Source organism: Macrobrachium rosenbergii, chromosome 49, assembly GCF_040412425.1.
Source record: "Macrobrachium rosenbergii isolate ZJJX-2024 chromosome 49, ASM4041242v1, whole genome shotgun sequence".
NCBI lineage: Eukaryota > Metazoa > Arthropoda > Malacostraca > Decapoda > Palaemonidae > Macrobrachium > Macrobrachium rosenbergii.
The window spans coordinates 12297546-12314119 of record NC_089789.1 but is presented as its reverse complement, the minus strand read 5'-3'; the positions used below and the strand labels follow the sequence as shown (position 1 = coordinate 12314119).

Sequence of the window (16574 nt, the reverse complement as noted above, 5' to 3'; positions counted from 1 at the left end):
AAAGTTGTTGGATGGAGTGATGCCCTTTTACTCTAGTGTATTTTTTTGTTTAATTGTTGATACCTCACACTTGTTTTGATAACTTAGTCTGATTTCTAACGTGATTAGTAAGTTTGTTAAGGGACCACTGTTACCTTTAGAGTACTCAGTCGTAACCTTTATTGTTATGAGAGTTCAGATATCTGGGTGAAGTGAGGTAAATTTTAGAATTCTGTGATTATTTGTGTAATAACCAGGTACTTGGAACACATCGTGACAATATGCATATATATACATATATATATATATATGCATATACAGTACATATATTTATATATACTGTATATATTTATATATATAATATATGTATATATATATATGCATATATATATATATATATATATATATATATATATATATATATATATATATATATATATATATATATATATATATATATATATATATATATATATATATATATATATATATATATATATATATATATATATATATATATATATATATATATATATATATATATATATATATATATATATATATATATATATATATATATATATATATATATATATATATACACACACACTAGCACACTTAAATCTAACACACAGTGAGATACCAAACATATACATCCCGCAGTTATCCCCTGGCAATCGGAAGAGGGACTCTGAAAAAAAAATAACAATAAAACATCCAATTAAAATAGCTACAGGTTATTGGGAGGTTTCCTTGTTTGGAGCCAAACAATATAAAATTCCATTGCTTGTCTCTCTCTCTCTCTCTCTCCTTTCATATACCTCGACAGAATCCCAATATCAGACTCCTGTGAAGCATTTTTCAAAGTCCTTTATTTTCTGTCCGTTCTTTAAATTCTCTGGTATTTTTGGATTCCTCTGTCGCATGCCTGAGCACTTGGAGAAATAGAGAAACATAAGAAAAAAATATATATAAATAAGTCAGTAAGTGAATTCAGCTTTTGATAGCAGCTGGGGGTGATTTGATCATTCATATTACGAAATATTTTCCTTTCACAGAGGAACTTTGATAGTCTCTAGTACTTGCAATTCATAAACAAGAATTTTGCTGAAAAGTTTCTCTCTCTCTCTCTCTCTCTCTCTCTCTCTCTCTCTCTCTCTCTCTCTCTCTCTCTCTCTTGTAACTGAAAATCTCGGAAGGTTTCAAAGGACACTGCTGTTTGTCAAACTCCTAAATATTTTGCTCTCTCTCTCTCTCTCTCTCTCTCTCTCTCTCTCTCTCTCTCTCTCTCTCTCTCTCTCATAGTTAAAGGTCCCAAAAATTTAGAGGACAATTTCTGGTGTATCAAAACATATGCTCTCTCTCTCTCTCTCTCTCTCTCTCTCTCTCTCTCTCTCTCTCTCTCTCTCTCTCTCTCTAGTAGTTAAAACTTTTGTAAAATTTTCAAGGTCATTTTTCGGCCTGTTAATATTCTAAGCATTCTTCTAGAACAATATACGGCTCTCTCTCTCTCTCTCTCTCTCTCTCTCTCTCAAAGTTAAAACTTCCGTAAAATTTTCAAGGCCATATTTTGGTCTGTCAGTATTTTAAGCACTTTTCTAGAACAATGTTCGTCTCTCTCTCTCTCTCTCTCTCTCTCTCTCTCTCTCTCTCTCTCTCTCTCTCTCTCTCTCTCTCTCTCTCTCTCTCATATTTAAACTTGTCGCAAAATTGCAAAGGACATTTTTCGGTCTGTAAAAATTATAAACACTATTTTGGGACAAAATATACATATATGTATTTCAATTTTATCTCATTTATCCGTATATCATATAAAAAGTCTAACATTAATGATTGTAAGTTAAGGGTCCAACCAACTTCGTGGCCTTAGTGACTTCACCAGGTAACAGGAAGTGCTAGTGTATAGGTAGTAACCTCCCTTTTAGTTCTGGGCCATTCATTAGTGGGGCAGGCGCTAGGCGAGTTTAAGAAACTTGAAGTTAGTCATCTGCTTCGCTTTAGACGAAGCGGCCGGACCAGTGTTAATGGCTGAAATTTTTTTTCAGCTTTCGAAAAATTCATCTTATTTGGTTTCATGCACCTCGTCAGTGCTTCTTGGTAGCAAAGGTATTTGGTTTTTATATAATGTATTTCATTTCGTTTGATTTCAGGTGATCAAATTTTGAGATTTGAGGTGATGTAAACAACTGGATATCCACAGTATTGGGGCGTGGTTATCTCTATAGGTAACCCTGACAAATAAAATTAATATAACTTTTATTCATGTATTATCTTTGGCATGGATTAATTAAATGAATATGGTAACTTGAATATTATTGTACGAAAACGTTTACTGGGACAAAAGACCGTAGAAAATAACCGAGGGTAGTTTGCAAGGAATACTCACTTCTTACGTTGAAAGTTACGATGTTTTAAGCATAAATGTTATCGTGTATTGCACGTAGACCTAGAGGGTGAGGTGCTACCTGCCAACGTTGAAAAATAAAAGTAGTTCTGTTAACCTGAGGTTACAAACAAGTTTAGTTTGAAGCAGCTCCCATATTGCTTTGCGAAATTAAAAATGTTGTTGTTTTATGGTTGCCTCTAAATAATGCTGTCTGTAAAATTTTACTTTAAACCATTCGCAATTTGGGCTTGAGATTATAATTTTCTTATGTTTTATTGTGCGCTTTGAACGTTTCTGGCGTTATTTCGCTCCCAAAACCTAACCTAACCCAACCTAACTATTCTAACCTAGGGTACCCTGTCCTTACCCTAGTGCATGATATCAATGGGACTAAGACCCATGTATTGCACTCGTTTCATGTTTTTCCCCACCCAAAAATCGTTCTTATCCACTGTGGTCACCCGAATTGTAGGATATAAGGGCGAGTCCACCATCTCTAAAAGTACTCAGCTGCGAACGTTGCTAGGTAACCAATTGGTTCTTAGCCACGTAAAATAAGTCTAATCCTTCGGGCCAGCCCTGGGAGAGTTGTTAATCAGCTCAGTGGTCTGGTTAAACTAAGGTATACTTAACTTTGCGAACGGAACGAATATCAGAAATGTCCAAAAGAACACGTTAAAGCACAGGAAACTGATATTTTCATGTCCAAAATGCAATAATGGTTTATATAAAATAATACTGTGTCGTCTATTGCGTGACTTCACACTTTTAATCTCAAGTTGCTTTGTTAGTAATGTGGTCATTTGTAAAACTATGAAGAACTGATACCACAGGACCCAGTGAATTCCGTACGACCTGTTATGTCAAGATAATGAAAAGGTATGCGGTGTTATTTAACTTTAAACCATTTTTGGAGTTTTGACTTGAAAATATAATTTTCATGTGCTTTGATGTGTGTTTTGAAAGTGTCTGATATTCGTCTCGTTCGCGAATGAGTGCTTTTAGAGATGTGGACCCCATCCTTATGTCCTACAATTCATTGGATCACGGTGGGAGAATGGGGTTTTTTGGGTGGGCAATGACACAAAAAGAGTGAAATACAAGGACCTTAATCCCACTGACAGTTCTCATGCTGATTAAGGTAATCTTATGGGTGTTATGCAATCGGAACCTCAGAAGTTCAAGCGAAGATGCAATGCATTACTAACCTAATACAATTCTCCTTGTATTTAAATAATTTACTTCCTTTTTTCTGTTTTTTTTATTTATTAATTTGCCTTTTCTTTTTCATAAGTGATCTCGTGTGTCTGTGTTTCCTATTACCTTCTGTTACTTCTTTCTAATGAACTTCTCTGGAAGCTTGAATTTCAAGACATTGGTCCCTGTGGGCTTGTTCCATATGAATAGGGTTCATTTTCTGAATAACAACAACAATAATAATAATAATAATAATAATAATAATAATAATAATAATAATAATAATAATAATAATAATAATAATAATAATAATAATGGAGAAGCAAATCCACAGTTATGTATATGTACATATATTTAAAGATAAATCAATATACATAGCTAGCTATATTGATTTATCTTTAAATATATGTACATAGGCCTATACATAACTGTGGATTAGCTTCTCCATTTTAAGACTCATGCTACTATGAGTATTTCTTAATTAATTAATTAATTAATTAATTAATTAATAATAATAATAATAATAATAATAATAATAATAATAATAATAATAATAATAATAATAATAATAATAATAATAATAATAATGTAAATAGGCAGTAGACCCTCTTTTATGCAAGTGGTGTTGAAGGTGATAGCTGCATCAGCAGCATTCAGTTTGTATAGGTTTTGTCTATTTTTCTAATAATGGATTTTTCTAGGCTGCTGCATTTTGCCAGTGACACGCCGATATTGGTCATACTTGGCGAGGAAAGCAGGTTGCAAAATTGGAGGCTGAAATCACGATTTCAGCATTCTGTTACTGGTACAGTATACTGTATTCATTAGAAATAAACTATCCAGTTTTGTAACCTGCTTTCCTCTCCAAGCATGACAAATATCGGCAGAATGCAATAATAATAATAATAATAATAATAATAATAATAATAATAATAATATAATAATAATAATAATAATAATAATAATAATATGGAATGTTTTCGAGCTAACATCATGCACAAGGTTAAGGGCCTGGTATTCTAGGTTAGGTTAGGTTAGGTTAGGTTAGGTAAGGTTAAGTGAGTTCATTTGCGAACGAAACGAATTTTAGAAACATTCAAAGTACAGATTAAAATAGAAAAATGACATTTTCAAGTCCAAAATGCTACAGCAGCTTAAAAGTTAAATATTACCAGGTAGCCTATCTGTTGAAATCCGGCTCTGTACCTTTGAGTTTAGTCTTTAGCCATCGAAGGTAAATTGAATAAACACTTCTTTCGTCCTTGATGAAGTGCTCTAATTGACTGAGTTTCGTATCGTTGCTGTGATTTGAAGTTCCCGTGGTGGCTCCTCGTAGGGGTTGGGGGAAGGGGGTTAGTGCCGTCGGTGCACCTCATGCCGCGCACTGTAGGCATTACTTAAGGTTCTTTGTAGCGTCCCTTCGGTCCCTAGCTGCAACCCCTTTCATTCCTTTTACTGTACCTCCGTTCATGTCCTCTTTTCTTCCATCTTACTTTCCAGTCTCTCCTAACAGTTGTTTCATAGTGCAATTGCGAGGTTTTCCTCCTGTTGCATCTTTGAAACCTTTCTACTCTTAATTTCCTTTTCAGCGCAAAATGACCTCATAGGTCCCAGTGCTTGGCCTTTGGCCAAAATTCAATATTCAGATGTTGTTAAGGCAGAACTCGTTCTACTTCGTGGCAGTTTAAAATGACAGTACTGTGAATGTTGGTGCCATTAGCCTTATAATATTGTTTTAAGTAATGAACACTGAGGTATATTTTGCGATTATTATTTTAGTAAAACATTTCAGCTGGCAAAATTTAGGCAATGGATGGTTACAATGGAAGGTCCATTACTTATGTTAATAGCTCATATGGAAATAATTAATGTTTCAAGTTTCCTGGTAGTACACTTGTGTTATATATGTACTGTGATACATGTAAATCTGGTGGGGTTTGTAAGTACACTATGATATATGTAAATCTGGTTGGGTTTGTAAGTACACTGTAATATATATAAATCTGTTGGGGTTTGTAAGCACACTGTACACTGTAATATATGTAAATCTGGTGGGGATAAATGTAAATCTGTTGGGGTTTGTAAGCACACTGTAAATCTGTTGGGGTTTGTAAGTACACTGTAATATATGTAAATCTGTTGGGGTTTGTAAGCACACTGTAAATCTGTTGGGGTTTGTAAGTACACTGTAATATATGTAAATCTGTTGGGGTTTGTAAGCACACTGTAAATCTGTTGTGAGATATATGTAAATCTGTTGGGGGGGCACACTGTAAATAGGTACACTGTGATATAAGTAAATCTGGTTGTGTTTGTAAGTACACTGTAATATATGTAAACATGTTTGTAAACACTGTAAATCTGTTGGGGTTTGTATTTGCATGTAATATATGTAAATCTGGTGGGGTTTGTAAGCACACACACTGTAATATATATAAATCTGTTGGGGTTTGTAAGCACACTGTAAAGCTGGTGGGGCTTGATAATATTTAAATCTGGAGGGGTTTGCAAGCACACTGTGATATAAGTAAATCTGGTTGTGTTTGTAAGTACACTGTGACATGTGTAAATCTGGTGGGGTTTGTAAGCATGTGTAATTCTGGTTGGGTTTGCAAGTACACTGTAATATATGTAAATCTGGTGGGGTTTGTAAGCACACTGTGATATATTTAAATCTGGAGGGGTTTGGCCTGGTAAATCTGGCGGGGTTTGTTGGAGGCGGGGAGTTGTTTTATAGAAGAATATATGACAGTATATATTGGTCCCAGTTACATGCAAAGTCGGGAAAGTTGATCATGATACGGCACTCCATAGGAAGTTGTTCCCATTTGACAATCAACTTCGAACTGCAAAATATAGTTTACCTTTTTTATTAAGAGTTCAGTTCTTTCAAGGAACTGGATTTCTGTACGTAGCTGGTGGGTTAAAATACTTGTTTTTGGATGAAAGAGGATGTCTTGAACTAATCGCTCGAGCCTTTATTAAATATGATTGGTTTTTACTGTATCAGTCAAAAATTGTTTAGCTTGTCGTGTTACATTTTGTGAGAGAATTCAGCGGAAACTTTAGCCTTTACTGACCACTTTTACAGTCTGTTATTCCAGTGGACTTGGCTGTATTAGTTTAAAGATTGGTGGATGAAAGAGGTTGTGTAATCGTCTGTACATAGTTAGCCAGACATTCCAGTCATTTTTCAAGGCGGCTTGATCGCAGAATTCGAAGACTGGAAAACGTGTGTTCACTAATACAAAGGACTAAAGAGTTTATGAAACCATGACAGGTTATGATAGCTTTATAGAACTTTCAAAAAGAAAGTTTGATGTATGTGTGCCGGTTTTTTTTCTTTAAGTTTTAAGGACCTTAGATGTGCAGGATATTTGCTTACGGAAGGCCATACAGTAGTTGAATAACATTGTTGAATAACAGTTCGTTTCTTTACTGCAGTATAACACTCTGTGATGGGTGATTTCCATTGCCTTATAGCAGCTATGTAACCTGAGGAATTGCACAGTGTAATTACTTTCCAATCGAAGATTCATTCATCTGTAACGACTTGTGTCGAATATGTTTTGCAAATCAACAATTAATATAGATTATTTACTTTTTTCTTTTTACAGTCTAAGGCATCACTTCAAGACCTACGCGGGTCGTTTCGTCTCAAGTCGTTCCAATACATCCATTAAGAGAATTTGATACAGTTTGAGGTTTTCAATAAACTGGCCAAGTCTTCAGTTACTACCTCAGTAAAACTGAAGGAAAAAAAACAAGTTAATTTTGACTATTGATGCCCTGCGTTAAACAAAGCTCTCTCTCTCTCTCTCTCTCTCTCTCTCTCTCTCTCTCTCTCTCTCTCTCTCTCTCTCTCTCTGTTATTGCATAATTATAAATGCATTGTTGTTAGGTAATCAGTGATAAACGAAACGTCTATTACTCGATAGAGTTTTTAGTAGCTTTTGAGGTAAACGTGGTGTTGCATAATGTCTTTTGTTGTAAATTAAAATTGCAAAGTTAAAATAAGTTCATTATAGCGTTAGTAATGTTGAATCGATAAATTAACACATTGCGTTAATATGTTGTTAATATATTAGAACCACGAACTTCCTAGGTTCAGTATACAAAAAAAAAATGCAAAATGAACCCCGTAGGAGGGTAGAGCTGTCATTGTACCTCGCGTGGTGCACTGTAGGCATTGCTAAAACATGTATGCAGCGTCCCTTCGGCCCCTTGCTGCTCCCACTTTTTAGCCTTGTACCTCCATTCACACTTCCTTTCTCCGATCTTGCTGTCCAATTACTCCAGCTTTCTCTCTCTCTTTTTTTTAACTGTTTTAAGTACTGAATGACTGAAGGCGCCCCACTGCTTGGCTATACAGCCTAATTTTCATGAATCAAACCAAATAGCAAAATGAACAAGTTAGGATAGTTGTAGAACTTAGAATATATATGAAGCCCCAAGTGTTTAAGGAATTCAGATTATAGTGTTCAAATCGTTTGATTGGACATGACTTGGGCTATAATGAAAGTAACAGCAAACATTGATGATGGATATAAATGTCAATGTTCTAAAGTGTATGTTTGTGAATATTCAGTCTGTGTCTAATAAAACACTGAAGATAAGAGATTTGATGAATGAAAAGTATTCACATATATTAGCGGTTAATGAAGCTTTTTTAACGGGGGTTGGGGGGAGAGGGCATTATGACAGTGTGGATTTAGTAACCGCAAACACTGATGATGGATATAAATGTTGATGTTTTAACGTGTATAATTGTGAATATTAAGTCAATGTGTAATAAAACACTGAAGATTAGAGAGCTGATAAATGAAAAGTATTTTGATATATTAGCGCTTGCTGAAACATTTGCATTTTTCGAGTTATGACAGTTGTGGATTTGACAATTGATATGGAGTACGCCTATAGTGAAAGAAAACAAAAATCTCAGAATCCGTTGGTATTATAATAAATATGATGAATTGAGCTTGAGGGTGTGATGGGACCTTAGGAGAAAAACACTAACAAACAGTATCGAATTGACTTTATTGGATGTATTGAGCGGACTTCAGTTTGGAAAGAAAAACGACTTTTGCAGCGAAACGACCGGACTACCCATTTTGATGTGGAAATAGATCTGGTTTCGAGTAGGAATGGTATTCGACCCTCACGTTAGGGCGAGTGTCACGTGTTTAAATCGGTAAGTTTATGATTTGCGAACTGCATTTTTTATCTAAGAAATTGCCTCCTCCTCTGGGTTAATAATATTCATTAAGGCTCTTTAATCCTTCGTTAACCAAAGGGTTGATACGAGCGCAAGGATATTTACATTATTTGGTATAAAATGGTTAAATCATGTTATTAACTGTTTTATATATTTCTTAAATGCAATTATAATCCTTGAGATAGGAATAAGTTAATTAAGTAAATATACAATATTGAAATCTGTTTCAATCTGTTTCATTTTCTACCGGAAGTGGCACTTTAAATTCTACTGATGTGGACTGGTCAGGAGATGCATTCTTAAAGTTATTGTTTGAATATCTATAATGCAGTCCGCAGCAAAATGCCACATTGAATTTCTAAGGCAGTTTACTCCAGTCACCATTTGTGCAAAGCAATATTCTTATAAACGCCATTCTTACTCTGCTTTTGGTTTGATATTGAATGCATATCTATGGTGCATCACTATATTGAGACCGGAAATAATAAGTAAGCCACAATAATGTAAATGAGAGACTGTGTTTTTTCCAAAATAGTTAATAGAAAAGGGAGCTTTCGACTGCATGCACAACGGTTGTGCGAACGGTCGAAAGATCCCGCTCCCCGCCCACCACTCCCTTTTTTTTTGCTAACCTTTTTTGTATTTTAGACAAACACAGTCTCCCATTTACATTATTACGGCTTTTTACTCATTGATTGTATAGTAGTTTGTGGCGCTGAAATATTTTAACATGGATATTACCCTGTTGCTGTAATTTTACCAAACCTTTCAGTTAGACCGGAGTTGGTAAAGTACTTTTATGTAATGTACACAACTGGTCTCTGGAAGCAATAACTGATCTTCCTCGCGAAGGTGTCCTTCTGACATTCGTGTCTTGATAAACCAGTATAGATCAATAAAAGTTTTTGAGGGCTTACTACCAAATTACTAAAAGACTCCTTGGCATCTTGACAGGACAGCATCACAATACCTTTTACTCGCCTTTTATTCTCCATTGGTATCCATCATATTGGCTAAATGGTACTAGACCCACTTTCACCTAGAATGCTGCCATTGCATCCTACAACCAACCTCCTCTATTACACACTTAAGGGTTGCCCCAGAGCAAGAACCCGTGCCAACACAAGTGTGGCTTAATCTAAAACTAAATTGATTACACATCTCTTAGTAAAGTTCAACTGTGTTGTCTCGAAGATACTTCTTCCTGAATTAATCCTCCTTCCATAGGCTTCAAGCTACTTGCTCTCAGCTTTGAACTCCTAAAACTTCCAGAAAAATGTATGCTGCAAATTTCTACTCTAGACCTAATCCCCCTGGCAGGATTTAAGAGATTGAGCTAATACTGTACTCACAATTAATATCTTGTTTCTTAGGTCTCTGGGCGTTATCTACGATTGTTCACGTGACATCCACGACAATGCAGCTTCAAGTTTAGATGTCTACGACAATATCATCATGCAGCCAGTTATTGCTCAATGGTAAGAAAGTGTGTATTGCATATCATTTAGTTTTTACCAAAGCAAATGTAAAGAAGCGTGTGGTTCATACAAAATAAATAAAAAATGTTGATAATGAAAACTAATATACCAAAATTTTTCTCCTGATCTGTTACAAGAATCATCCAAACCTCCCTTGGTGAAGTTGACTAAGGTTGCTATTTTGCTTTTCAGTATTTCAATATGTTGCCCTATATACAGAGATTTTTCCTTCACAGGTTTCATAACTGCCAGTGCACTTGAGTGAAACCAGAACGTTTCACTGATTCGAGTATTCTGATATCCATAGCAGGCAGAAGATATTTACAAGTTAAAAGAAAATATAGGAAAAGACAATAGCCAAATTGCTGCTTCCGAAAAGGAAATGAAAACACACTTATTTTGACAGCATATATCTGTTATGATGAAGAAAAAGCTCAGATGCAAATTAAAAGGGGAAGACAGAAATCGTATGTCAAGCTGCTAGAGCTAAGTAAAAACTCCTCACCTGATATTGTCAAGCTCCTGCCAGGTCTTGGTTGGCCGGTAACTGTATGGCCCACTTTGGGAGCCAGGCTCTGCCTCTACTTCACTGAGTTAGTAGGGGAATGATCATATTTGTGGTATTTCACTTTGCCACATGATGAGTCATGCTTCCTTCAGTTTTTCACATGATGAGTCATGCTTCCTCCCATTTAGGTTACTCCTCTGATGTCTCTCTACAATGTCAGCCTAGTTTCAAGCTTATCAGTTTTCTTTCAATGCTGCTGTGCGCAGGTTCATTCCGCTGCCTTTGGGTTCACTGGATAGTAGGTAGGAATACTGGGAATCTTGTTATTCGATTCATGCATGATACTAATTGGATATTTCGCTCTCTTATAGAGTTGGGCATCTTTCTCAAATTATTTACTCATTGAGATTGCAGCAACAGCCTTTGGGTTCACCAGTCCATAAGAATGGGTACATGGCTTATCTGGGCTGGGGTTACACCCAACACATTGGGCAAGCCACAATTGACAATGATTCCTAGGAAACCACATACTCAGTACCAAACACCTCTATTGCCATTTTTACTAACCACCCTCCTTCCAAGCCATCAAGTAGAGCAAACCCTACAAGAGTAGCTGGGTAATATCATTATGGGTATGGCCCCTCCACTGCTATATGGCAAATTTTCACTATTACTGGAAGGTGAGGGCAGTCCAGTAGTTAATGGTACCCAACGGAAACCTACAGCTTCATTATCTCTCAATAGCCCCAACAGATGGTTACTATTCCTAAAGACATGTGGACCCCAACTGCCAAAAGCAGAGTGCTCAGGGATCCTAGACCACTGGCCACAGATGGACTTTCCACAGCCAGTTCAACCCTGACCAGAGATGGGAGAGCATGGATGTAACCCCTGAGCATGCACCTCAGGGAACACAAATAACTCCTTAGGGAACACCATGCTACTACTTGGGGCATTACCTTAGGGGACTGTCAGCCCTCTCCAACCTAGGATGACAGCAGCAACTAATATGGATCTCACTACCTGTGGATGAACCTCTGTCCAGAATAACATCATTAGAAGAACCAATGCATTCCCTGTACAATGCAAAATTAAGAAAAGGGATGCCATTAGCAATTCATGGAGTTGGCAAGCCATTATACTGCTATTATGCTAATAGCTATTGAAATATCTAATAGACCTGAGCCCTAGTTACTCCAAACCATTTCACCCATACATTCATTGTCCATGAATGAAGTCGTGCCACGCTGCAAGGGCCTGGCCTTGACGGATTCCACAAGATACAGTAGTTGAATGGAAGAAAAATGTTAGAAACCCACAGGTTGAGGGATTATAATCACAACTAAAATTGTATTTTATATCACTGACCACTGGTCACGGGAAAAAAATACAGTTTGAGAAAAAAAAGCTTGGAAACATCATTAATCTAGAATACAGTTATTTAACAGTCAACCGGCGAGAGCTAGACTTTCAAGAGGACAGTTTCTAAAAAAATTGGACCTATGTGATACATACAGTGGAAACCTGTTCATGTAACAACGTGAAATTTGAAAAAATTAACAGTGGTACCGGCTACCGATGAACATGCTGTCTAAAAGAATTTATTCTTCTGAAACAAGTAGAAAATAGGAAGCAAGAAAATTAGAGAAATATTTATGAAACTACCTTTAATTAACTGCTTTCAAGAATGTCTACACAGAAGATCATGGAGGAATGAGAATTAATGGATCCAAGTTGTAGCACAGATATATGAAAAATTAATCTTTTAAGCACATAGCACCAAACTGTTCAGGAAGTTGCCCAACAACTAAGATGTGGAAACATGGAGATACCAAGAGGTTTTAAAACACAGGAGAAGTAGTTTTTCAAGATAACTGACAAGAGGACCTGCCTGATGGACCAAATGTGGACTAAGAGGAGAGCCTCCCTTGAAGGCGAGGGAAGAAACCTGACTACTGGCCTAAGCCATCACAATCTGGATTATCTTGGGTGAGTATTGACGTATTTAGGAGCATGAAATCATGTTTTAGCTTTTTAAGAGACTGTGTTCAGATAGGGTGTAACTCTTATCCTAATTCTAGGAATGGGTAATTAGGAAGCTACAGTAAACCTCTGTGTGGTAGTAATAATAGATTCAAGAATTTAGGCTGCAGTGTGCAGCAAATTGATCAGGTTTATTTAATTTCGGAAAGAGCCGAAAGAAAAGTAGATTCTGAAAGTAATTAAGAGAATGCAATATATCCGCAAGATTGACACAATGGGAACTTGATTCTGTGTGTGGAATGTTTATAGTGCAAAATAACAGTACATTACAAAAAAAAAAAAAAACATTACAGCAATTGCTAAGTGAAGAGCAGTCTCAGTTGCGAAGAACTTGGATATTCCCAGCTGTAGGTAAACTCAGTCATTTTGTCAGAGAAACTCACAATTCGCCTTCGTAAGGGTCCTGAGTTCCTTAATAGAGATGTCATTTCTGATCATACAACGTTCTAGATATCATGTATTGCTGAAGATGCATTTCGTATGAGCCAGGAAAACTTAAGGAAGGGGAGTGATGTGATCTTGAATCAGATGCAGAAAATGACAAATTACATCTCTAGCTGAAGGAGCTGTAGTTGGAGAAAAGTTCTCACTGCTATTCGAGGATGAAGTTATGGTCAACTGTCAGAGTTACGTACTTGTAAAAGCCACTCTGACAGAGAAGTCGGATACAAAAATCCATAATAAGACATGTAATGTAGATAGTGCAGCTAGCCTTTGCATGTAGGATTAAAGAATTTATGAAATAACCTATGACCTTACTGGGCTATAGCTTCCTAAAGAAGGATCATAGGATGGCTTTAGGTACATAAGTCACTTTGCAGCTATTTTGTACGATGTAAAGAAGCCTTTTAGTTCATCGTCACACCTTTAAAAATGATTGTGATGCTTTATAGGTGAGTTATGTGGCTAATGTGGTATCATTAGAAAGCTTATGAACTTTTCTTACAGCTTGATCTACTGGAAAGGTTTTGCTCAGCAGCTTTTAGACATAAATTGTAGAATACAAGGATTTCTGTACAATTCACACGTCATCAGCATCTGAAATAGTCGTCTTAATGTTACAGCCATTCCCAAGCAGCAATAATAATAATGATAATGATTGTCATATATAATTAAGATAGGGAACTATTTACCTTGATATGTTAATTGAAGCCCTACACCAAGAAGCCTCAGTCACATTTTTAGTGAAAATTACATTAAGATTTTATTTTCAATAACTTGAGCATTTACTGTAGCGTGACCAAATAAAATTTAATTCTATTGATAAAAACTACAGACGTTTAACACTGGTCTTAAAAATACCCGTCCCATCTGTGCCCTAGATACAGAATGCTTGGGGCCTGTTTATAACAAATTATCTTTGATCTTAATACCTCATAATCCAGATGTTCTCATCATGGCATGACCTCATTAACTCCTTCCTCATCTCTTCAGGAAAAGTGTCTACACTGCAACTTTAAACGGGACAAGTTCGAGTAGATATCGGCGTCACCTTGGAACTCCACAAGAAAGAAGATTCTCGGTTTCAAGAGGAAAACACAGTTTTATTTACCAAAATTGTACAATGGGGCTAAGGATAGACAAAATGATCTCATATACATAAATGTTGGAAAGATAATTTAGTGTAAACAGAGTACAATCTTACCTCCTTTGACTATTAAAACTTGGATAGGGTTATAGTGTTGTGCAAATGTTTTAACAGGGTCATAACAGTGCCTACATACCCAAAGTCGAGCAGAGTTTAGATTTGCTTCTTATAATTTTTGACTGGGGGTCGTCCTTATGAGGTAGTTCACTGTGATTCAGGATATGATATTGATTACGTACCCACTTCTGGTTTTATATCTCAGGATGTCTATATTCCACTTTCATTTCTTCTCAATTTAATGTTAGCCATCTGATAGCTCAGTATCGTTCAGTATACCAAGACATTTCATACCTAAACCTCAAATCGGTTTAATAATACATATCAGCTAGCGTACATCTTGGTGTGTCTAAAATGTGTCTCATGATATGCGGTTTTCTTGCTCATAGTTCTTTTTACTTGATATCATCTGTCAGTTAGCCTGGTATATTTCAAGATACATTGTTTATTTTCCACTTGAATTTCTCATATCAGCAGTAATATAGCTCAGTGATTCTGGATATATATTGTTAACTTAATCTTCTTATCAGTTTGACAACAGCTATGTAGTGACATACTTTAGGATACATAGTCTTTCCTGCATAAGATTCATAAGCTTAATTTGCCAAGTGCTTCAGTGCATTTCAGGATAAATGGGTTTCAATTTTTACAAGTTTAAAATTAGCTGTTAGTTCATTATTTTTCTGAATGCATAGGTTTTTACCGCTAATTTCTTATCAATTTAATATAAAAAATCAAGTAGCTTAGTATGTTCCTGGATACATAGTTTTTTCTTTAATCTCGTATCACTTTTTTATCAGTTACAAGTAAATTAGTGTTTCCGGATACATGAATATCTTAATTTAATCATTGTAGGCTATCTGGCATACTTTAGGATACATGTCTTTATTTCATAAGATTCATAACAATTTAATCGTGGGTGCTTTATAAGTTCAATACAGTTTATTGCAGGATACATAGTTTGACTTGAAATTCTTGGGGATGTTAGCAGGTATCAAGTAGCCTAGTAGAGTTAAGGATACACAATTTTTTAGTTAAAATTCCTATCAGTTTATTATCAGGTAGTTCGGGATTTTTTAAGTTACAAAATATCGAACATAAATTTCTTATCAGTTTATTATTAGCTGTTAGATAGTCACGGGTACATTTTGACTATTTTAAATCGAGAAGCGACGTATGTTTAAGGATAATTTTTTTCCATTAACTTAGTTTAATATAACTGTTAGGTTATTGATTTTTTTAAAATTTTAGAATACATATCCACCTTAGCTTTGATCTGCTGTAGCCAGTAAGTCATTATTCAATGCGTACTCGCCTAGGTACCAAAGTCAGATGAGTCTAATAGTATGTTATTCTTGTTATTTTCAGTCATTTTCTTGTTCATATATGAAGTTCATTAATAGATTTACTGATTTGGTGGAATATTTCGTTGATGGTCAAAATAGTTAGGGACAGAGTTGTGGAATAAAACTGTGATCAATGAACCCTCATAGAATAGGTAATTTTTCTGCCAAAGTACAAATGGCTTTTCTTATATCATTACGAACAAGTCTTAAAGTTGCTGTCAAACTAGCTTCCATTGTGGTAGGAACTTGGAGTCAAGCGTCTCATATACGCCTCAATTAATTGTTTATACCAGAGTTCCTTCAGAATCAAATTCTTAATAGCTTATGTCTTGAGTCATTGCGATATTGCGTAACATTGGTACTAACATTTTGAGACTCAGTCATTCTCACAAAGTGATTGATTTTCCAGGGGTGAACGTAAGTAATGTTAGGTTCAAGAAGTTGAACAGCAAAGGGCAGATGTTAAACAGACGGAAAGTAAAGGGAAAAATTAGTTAGTCAGGTCCCAAGAATAGTTATTAGAACTGAAATCTTGACAGAAGAGTTCAGTCTTAGTCATGAAACTAAATCAGTTCTTAAAGTGTCTGTAGTTAAATTTTAATGTTTTATGTCTTATATGCTCGTGTTTTTAACGTAAATCCATGTTTTTTCTTATTTTTTATATATTTCTGAGATATAGTTTTGTACATTTTGGAATCTCGAGTCTAGTGCAAGTGTCTTGACATATGGAGAATTTCGTAGGTTCAGGTATTAATTATTTTTATGTGTTGAACTTGT

At 35.5% G+C, this 16574-nt stretch overlaps 1 long non-coding RNA gene across 1 annotated transcript; it reads left to right on the top strand.

The window, feature by feature from the left end:
• Window positions 1–1926: 1926 nt before the first annotated feature.
• On the top strand, window positions 1927–10257 carry LOC136832391 (uncharacterized). Its single transcript, XR_010851169.1, has 3 exons — window positions 1927–2085; window positions 7180–8753; window positions 10151–10257. It is a non-coding gene; the product is annotated as an uncharacterized lncRNA (long non-coding RNA).
• Window positions 10258–16574: the final 6317 nt, after the last annotated feature.